Below are 7,731 nucleotides of genomic sequence, written 5' to 3' on the forward strand. Positions count from 1 at the left end.
CTCACTCGCATGGCCCATATCGTTTTCCTGTGCCTTCCTAATCCTTTCCTTTATTCCTCTCGTTAATATTCTCTTTAATCCCTATTCAATTAAAAATGGCCCATATCATTTTCCTTACCCTTCCTAATCCTTACCTTTATTCCTGTCGTTAATATTTATTATAATAAATAAATGTTGGATTTTGAGAACCCGTGGTCAATGGGGCAAATATCATATATACCTGTAGCTAATGTTAAAGCGTTAATTATTTTTAAATACTTGACTTATCTTAATATATATATAAATAAAGTGTCACGTTGTTTGTCCGCAATGGACTCCTAAGGTACTGAAACGATTTTAATAAAATTTGCACATCATGTGCAGTTAGATCCAATTTTTTTATGTTATAGCGGATAACTGAGATGATGGTTCGCCTGATGGCAAGCGATTACACCGCACATGAACATTCGCAAAGGTAGTACTCCTGCGAATGCGCTGCCCGCCTTTATGAGGCAAGGGAAAAGGAAAGGATTAACGACTAGAAAGATGGAATGGACTGGGACGCGGAGGAAAAGGAAACGGGCCTCTGTCTCCCCCCCCTCACCGTACGAAACACAGTGGCATACCGCTATTTCACGCCGGTTTCCTGTGGGGGTGTGGTACTTACCTGATGCGAGATGGCCCAATTCGTGCATAGGCGTGCTCGGCTCCCACAAAAACCAGGATAGTTTATTTTATTTCAATTACTAAAAACGATTACCCGGGCGAAGCCGGGGCATGCATCTAGTCTTTTATATACTTGGTACAAGTTAGGTTCAAAAATTAACAGCGTAGAAAACCAGGACTGAATTAGTTTTCTCCCAATATTTTAATGAATATATGGATAACTGAGTGGCTTTAGTTCGTTTTCGCATACCCATTACCCAGCCGTATTAACAATGTTCACCCAAACGTTTTGTAAGGAATTATTGAGAAATCTTCACGTTTGATATGATTTTTATACATAAGAGTTCCAGTAAGTTTAAATGTATTTTGAACTTTCTGACTCCATAGTAATTCTTAAGGATTGGGCAGACTCACGGGAATTAACTTTCTTATTATTTGTAATATGGCATTTTATCTTTTAGGTTTTACTAACATCGGTAACCCATATTCTACAGGAGTAGTAAATTTAAGTAGTATAGTATTTTATTAAGTATTAAAGAGTCCCTCATTCATTTTATTTTCTAGTGTATAGTGCTACTGAAAATATAACCAATACTAGCTCCGCCCCTCGGTTTCATCCGTGTAACTCCGTATCTCGTAGGAATATCGGGATGAAAGTTGCCTATATGTTATTTCAGTTGTCCAGCTATCTACGTACCAGTTTTTGTGTGAAAGAGCAACAAACACACACACATCCTTACAAACTTACGCAATTATAATATTAGTAGGATTATAAATTGTATTAAAACACTTTTTTAACATTGGTACACTATGAGTTTCCTCCAGCTAGACCAATAGTCTTTGTTACGAACCTCTTAGAAAGTTCCAAGTTAATATTTTACTGGCGCAAAGTTTCGATGGACTGCCTTACACTTAGGTTATGTCATACAAATAATTTTACTATCTACCTTTCATAGACTTTAACGTCTAGGTCGTTTATATAACTAGCCTAAGGTCGCGCTGAGCAGGAATTTTGTGATGTGTTTTTCATTGAATAGACTGTTTTTTAAAGTTTTCATCAAATATAAGAACCCCAATGACTTCTTTTTTATAATGGCTACATTCGATCACACATTGGACGGATTTTGCTGACTTGAATGTCAAACACTTAATTACTCGGAGTTGACAGATTTTAGGTTGAATATTTTGAAAGGAAATATTGTTTCTCCTCTTTGGCATCTGGCCATACCGGATAAAAGAGATGTGGATGCTGTACAGATAATATGAAAAAATAACTATTTTAATTTCTATTATTGATATAAGAACCTCTGACCACTAAACTATACTGCTCTTTAACTGCGTTAATTAACAGAATAATACCTATATTACGGATTATAATCATTAAAAGCTGCATGCATGCCGGGACATGTCCCGGCTCCGTCTGGATAGCCATTTATCCTAGTTGAAATAATATAAACTATCCTATTTTGTAAGTTGGATCGAACTGCACTGGTTGTGCAAATTTGGTAAAAATGGGTTAAGTAGTTTAGGATTCCAACGCGGACACATAATTTATATATATTCAGGTTATCAAGAAAAAACACTGTTATGAAATGAATTAAATGAAATGAAAATTTCATTACTAATAAGAACCAACAAGCAAGCAGAACATTACATTAAAAGTAAGCAAAAGGCAGCCTTATCGCTAGGTAGCGATCTCTACCAGGCATCCTTAAAAGAGCAAAAAAAATAAAGTGTTATGGTGTTACGATATCTCATAAATAACATTATTAATCGGGAAAATTAATAGTTTGAAAATATACCTGAACTCCTAACTGTATCTATTGTAAACCGAAAGAGTAGAAGAAATTCGATTACTGTGGCAGGATCACGGGTGGCCGAGAGGCTAGGTATTGCTACGGTTTAGCAAAACACGCGGGTTTGAATCCCGCATCGTGATCGAATTTTTTCTATTCTGTCAATATTTCTTATGTGTCTATCTATTGTTTCAGTGGGAAAAGACGACAACTCGCTTAACTTTGCTCCCGGGGATACATAAATCCCTACAACTCAACAATCGGAGGGAAATATACCGAAGGCAAAACACTGATTACAATGAACCTTACACATCCCACCGATCACTTGCAAATTTCAACTGGAAGCAAGTATATATTGATTATAAGAAAATCTCAATTGTGTTGTTATAAGTACTTAGATGGTTTAAAGGTCATTTTCAATTGCAGTCTAGCCTAATGGCAAATCGTAATTGTTTCTATAGTGCGTGTCATACAGTAGTAGTGGTGATCATCATATATGTTACTCTGCTTTTTCTATATTCCCGTATAGAATTTAATTATGTGAAATACCGTAGGAAATGCATAGTCATCTCGATTGTAGAAACAAATAATTTAGAATTGATGGAACATATTTTTTCTTAATCCCATTGTAAGCTTTGTTTAGTTTATAACTAGATGGCGCTTGTATCCGTGAAAAATATAATCAACCTCGTTAGATAATAATTAATAATCTTCCGTAACATATTATGAAATAAATCTCATACAGTCAAATTGAAAATGGCCGCACTTATTTTGATGTTCGTTCATTCTTGTTGTTACCAAATAAAAAGTAGGTAATTCAGCCATCTTAATGTATAGAATTAGTTATAGGCTTGTCGTATAGTTGTCGTGTTTCAATGTTAATGTGATACAAAACTCTTTCAACATTCATGATAGCCATTCCATAGAAGTGCTTTTTTATTTTCGAATAAAAATTTTCACCTTCTGGTTAGTTACAATTCGGTTCTAGAGGCAATCTTCAATAAATTCGAACGTTGATTCGGGAAATAGTAACAGGATTGAAATAGGGAGCTATCGTGAAACCTAACGTTTACAATTCACACGAAATTGTAGATGTGAGTAGATTATTTAATACTTATTTTAATTTAATTTAATCGCATAGAATTATATATTTATAACTTATGACATTTCGGCATAACTGAGTCAATTGTGCGTCAATGAAAATTCTGTCCAATTTCCATTTTCGGAATTATTCTGACTGATATTAAATTTTATAAGTTTGGACAGACTATCCAATGGAAGTTTACGGATGCTCCATATAAAAAGGAAATAAATATTGAACGAATCGGTATCTGATTTAATAATTCAAATTATATACCTCGAAAGTTTTCAAATAATATTGATCTCAAAAAAAAAAATTACAATGTCACAATGGAATTATAAAAAAAATTACAATGTCACAATAGGCTAATGTCATGAGAATAAAACCGTAGTTCATTTATTTGCAATGAAAGTGCTTGTAAACGATATTATGATTGGACCAAATTGGACAGTTTTCATCGAGTAGTCTGTCCAAGTATTAGAGTGTTCTAGAACATTTAGACATATTTGGAATGTTTATTAATTCACAGGGTATTAGTAATCGATCGTATCGAAATTATTATACGCGGCGGACTGAATTAGCGATTTTCCCTTCTTATAAAATATTAATAAATAAATATTAAGTTATAATCGAGATTGATATTTTTCGATTTCTATTCAAACAAAAAAAAAATCTATCCCTTTATAATGAAAGAAAAATTATTTTCGGGAGTCTCTCTAGCTCAGATATCGTGGTCCAATAAGAATTGAAGATAGGGCTTAAGATCTTAGTATCCATTATGGGGTTAATTGACTCTCAGGGAGATCTGTTGTTTGTAGGAACAGGGTTACTGATGGTGGATAATTACATCTACGGTTATATAATTAATAGATTGAAGAACTCTAAACTTAAGTGTAAAAAAGAAAAAAAAAGCATTGTAAATTCATCGTAATCAAAAATTTCATGATTATTTGCGTTCAACTGTCGATTTTTATATTTATTTCCAAAAAAAAAAATTAATTAATACAATTGTTATTTAGATTCAAAGATTTTCATACATACGAAGCCACTCAACGAGCCACTGAACAGATTTTAATTCCATTCAAGTCTACTAAAGTTAGCATGTGTAGGTACATAATAACTGTCTATCTTCTATTTCATAAACCCGTTTAGTACAATATGTCCCTCATTTTCATCGTTAAAATATATCATCAAAATTGATATAAGCTCTATAGATGTTAATAGTTATGACTATGTATTTATAAGAGCCGCTTAACCCTTAAATTAAACGCTAATTTAAGTGTGAATTCTACGTTAATGTAAATAATCGGTTAGATATAAGCTTTTGGCATCGGTTATCAATGGGTGGGTTTCAAGACTGGAGCACGTATGCTTAAACCAAATTACTATTTTGTACCTGATGGAGGGAAAAATCTGTTGTGAAAGGAATTTTAGTAGGAGCATTACTTTTATTGATGTGGACAACTACGTGTTACAATTTATAAGTAACATCAGCACTTCAACGCCGGCCATTTAGTTAGTTTGTTTAAATATTAGTAAAGGTTTTACATTAATTGGACATTATTGTAAGATTAATCTATTGTTTTGTATGTTTTTTATTGTTCGTCTGTGTTTGATTAGTTATTGTCCGCGATATTTAAAATGATTCCAATTGAATTTGAATTGTTTGTATTATTCTGAAAATTATCATTTAAAGTGTTAATTTATTTCAATATTGACTTTTTGGCGTTAGGCGCTAAATTCCTTAAACTTTAGTGGTGTATAAAGTAGATATTTCCCTAGTTGCTGTAGTTGCTGTCTTTAACGAGGTTCAGAATTACGCAATTTCAATGTGTTTACAAATTTTTGCTGTAATATTAATGTAACATTTATGATTATATATAGATTGATGTTTCAGCTATAATATTGTGTGTACTAGAGAATCGATAAATGTCGAATAATTTTTCCTTATCGTAAGCATAATTATACATTGATTCAATTATATGATACGTTAATTTGTTTTTATGTTTAAATCTTTATTGTTAGTCTGTTGAACAGATTCATTTAAAATATTCAATAAAAATTAAAATAAATTGGAATGCAATTTTGTTGTCCATCTCTATTTGTGCTGTGTCTGCATCTAAATATATCATTCAAAGTTGTTTGACCGACATAGTGATCTATCAACGTACAGCCCAAACCACAGGACTGATCGAGCTGAAATCTGGCATGCAGTTAGTTATTAATTTTGATAAATTCTCCCTCCAAGTGGGTAAAATAGCTGTTGAAAGTTTGTACCATGAAAATTTATTAAGACCGCGCGGGCGAAGATGCGCGTACCAGCTAGTGTTAGATGATGTGTGATCTTTTTAAACCTTCAATCCAAAGCTGAATTAATACAATTTTAATTATGTTTTGTTCATGTTATAAAATTAGATCAAATTATGGCTTGATTAAAAAATAAAGAGCCAAAATTGACAGAATTTTCCAGAAAGAAATTCTAAAATAGTGTCATGTGTTTCTATGAACTTTCTAGATAACCGTTACAAAAAAGGCTTGCAAATGAAGAGCAGATAATATTAATGTAAGTATAACCTCTTTGTATGAATTAAGAGTGTACTATAGGCATTGATAAAATATAATTGTAGGGACTGGCTCGATAAGGACAAAGATCTGTCGATGAAAGGTTGCAGTGGTCTTATAAAAATTTACCATTTTCCATGTAATTATTTTTTACAGCAAAGGTACGAATGGTATGTCAGATCCTATATAAGCCATAGGTACAATTGTAGGATTTATGAGTCTGGACTCTAAAAAATCTCAGCGAAGAGTTAATCTACAGACATTAAGGGAAATCACAGGTATTTGACTATATAATAGACTACACGCTCGACCCGGCTCCGCCTGGTTATCAAGATTCCTGTTTTATCCCAAGGGAATATTTAATCCTAATAAAAAGTATCCTATCACTCAAGTCAGCTCATAGCCTGTTTGTATACCAAATTTCATTAAAATCCATTCAGTAGTTTCAGCCTGATTGACGGACAAACATACAAGCAAACAAACTTTCACATTTATAATATTAGTGTGATTTCTTTTGACTTAAATACTCATAGTAGCTTCTAGCCTCGAGATGATAACTTTCTTTCGATTATTCTATTCTGGTATAATTCATGTGTAGTTCATTCAATATCATTAGAGTTTTCACCAATGTTATGTAAATCGGAGGTGCAGCTTGGAGGTATTAATTACTTTCACTACATAAATATGACTAAAACTTAAAACTATAAGTAAATAAAACACGGACACTTAAAATCCTTTATTATATATAGAAATTTTGACACTGAAATATCTATGACAAAATCCATACTAATTATAATCCAGAATACAATAATAAATGCATACATAATTAGGCCTACAAGAAATTACAGCAAAGAAAAGAGTTGAAAGTTTCCGGTTGCTACGCCCTGTTGAAGCAAAGTACATAATATTCCTTAAATAATACTACTTGTAGATAACTTAATTTGTATTGGGACAGTAATTTTAAATCTGCTGGATGTTAGTGGCCGCGATTGCAGTGTAGTATTTTAAAACCACCTCATCCCAATACAATATGACTATATAATAAATACTTGCACATTTATAATGTCAATGAATCTAATATACCACTTAATTACTAGAGAATAAAACACAACGATATGTTGGTAGACATTTAACATATACTTTTAAATATTTGAATATAATAATAACTTATGTGCTACCATTACTCCTTACAAGGGAAAAATCTTCTCCGTAAAAATCCTCTCTCTATAAATACCCTCGTTACCCTTATACTACTAATAATGTATGTGAAAGGGAAAAAGAAACTATTCTTGATACGATGTTGGTAACAATATACCTACAGGCTGGTCTACGACTGAAATAAATGCGGGACGACGTTAGTAAATGCATGGAGCCGAGTGATGGGCTTCATACGATATTACACATCGTCATTCGCCGCATAGTACGTACGTTTACGTACGGACAAATTGAATAAAAACCGCCTGCCGCTGATGTACGCATTTGTGACGCACCGCTAAGTCCTATGGACAGTTCCTACGATTTGATGGCAAAGTCTCCACCGATGGTCTCCGAGTCCGTGGTCTCATGTTCAAGATCAGGTAACCATAATTAAACAGTCGTTGCCAGACGTACCAAGCGATATTTATATTATACGAAAATTGCACATTC

The sequence above is a fragment of the Zerene cesonia genome, chromosome Z (genome assembly GCF_012273895.1).
Source record: "Zerene cesonia ecotype Mississippi chromosome Z, Zerene_cesonia_1.1, whole genome shotgun sequence".
NCBI classification, from domain to species: domain Eukaryota; kingdom Metazoa; phylum Arthropoda; class Insecta; order Lepidoptera; family Pieridae; genus Zerene; species Zerene cesonia.